The sequence below is a fragment of the Corvus brachyrhynchos genome, unplaced genomic scaffold, assembly GCF_000691975.1.
Source record: "Corvus brachyrhynchos isolate BGI_N302 unplaced genomic scaffold, ASM69197v1 scaffold103, whole genome shotgun sequence".
Taxonomy (NCBI): Eukaryota; Metazoa; Chordata; class Aves; order Passeriformes; family Corvidae; genus Corvus; species Corvus brachyrhynchos.
In genome coordinates, this window is record NW_008237436.1 from 862,318 (window position 1) to 863,734 (window position 1,417).

Consider the following 1,417-nt stretch of genomic DNA (forward strand, 5'->3'; position numbering starts at 1 on the left):
TCCCTCCCTCCTTCCCTCCTTTCCTACCCTCTCTCCTTCCTACCCTCCCTCCTTCCCTCCCTCCTTCCCTCCTTCCTTGCAATTCTAGGGCTGCAGAGGCACAAGTTTCACTTTCTTCCCCTGTCCTCACTGCCTCTGGAGGAAAACAGATATTGACCTGAGCAGGAGAGTTCTGGGGAGCTTTTAGACCAGAGCTGTTTTTAGTTCACTGCTTAATGAAACTTAAAAAGCAATTAAAAATAACTTACAATTGATTAGAGTTGAGCATGAGATTCTAAAACATACAAATAAACAACCTTTCTCTTAAAATCTGTAGTCCCTAATGAAACCTAGAGGTATCTTTTTTCAATCTTACATAATTTCATAATAAAATAGAAGAAAACACAAAAAACTTCCTGGAGATTCATTTTAGCTTGTGCAACTGACCATGATGAACTTCATGGACCAGATTCTGCTTTAACTGAATCCAGGGCAAATCCAAAGCAATTCCATTTATTCTGATAGATTTCTTTAGAAAAGCACTGCCTGACCTTCCAGCATCAGTGTTTAAACTGTGTGCAGTCAAAGCAAATTCAAACTCCCCTGCAAGCCATGGTGTTATGGGAAATTTGTCACATCTTTTTTTTGCCTGTGTGCAAAACAGATCACTGTGTTCCCAACACTTAATAATCTTGGGGTTTTTAAAGAATGCTCTGCACATAATTAAATACTTTAATCACTTTTTGAAAGTAAACCACAATATATATTGTTAAGACTTGGTGTGTTCTATGGATGTTCGTATTTATATACTAAATCTATCATATCTACGTTGCCTTCACTACTCTTAAAACCATTCTCAGCATCTTTTTGTAGCATACATGGCTAGGGGAGGTGGAGAGTCTCCTGTTGGCAAAAGTAATGCATCTTTCATCCTTGGATCCTGGCCAAGGGCTACGTAGCCTTGTGATTAATATATTAGCTGCATATTTACAAGGTAGAAAATTCCCCTTCTGCTGAGCTTGTACTCTTGCTGATATTAGTATTTTCCATCTCTTGCTGTTGATCATGGTTTTCCATTTTTTCCTGTAACAAAAATGAGACAAAAAATGCTCGGACATATCTCCACATATTCAATACAGCCAAATTATTGTAAATAGAAAGATAGGTCTGACATTTTATCACATTACAGAAACACAGGAGCCCTGTTATACACAAGAGAGGCATCTCACTTACAGCTTTGAAGTATGATTTTCAGAAACATGCACCAATTTTTCCATGTTTCATCTCTCAGGTTTTTGCTAATGAGCAAAAACTTGGTAAAATTTCCCCTCCTGTAAAATCAAACATTTGACACTAAAGAAGTGAGGGAACCAAAAATATTAATGTGTATACCTGGCCTGATTCCCTGTAGGCCTGCTTTTTTGTAAGCAGCACACTC

The 1,417-nt window shown here is 38.0% G+C and overlaps 1 long non-coding RNA gene across 2 annotated transcripts in view; it reads right to left on the reverse strand.

Moving 5' to 3' along the window:
• The window catches only part of LOC108445984, a 14,524-nt gene extending 13,469 nt beyond the window's left edge, over positions 1-1,055 (reverse strand). Inside the window, exon 1 of one of the 2 annotated variants that reach the window (XR_001861080.1) lies at positions 858-1,055. This is a non-coding gene — a long non-coding RNA (uncharacterized LOC108445984). The remainder of the gene's footprint in view (positions 1-857) is intronic. The other variant, XR_001861081.1, reaches the window with a different exon arrangement.
• Positions 1,056-1,417: the final 362 nt, after the last annotated feature.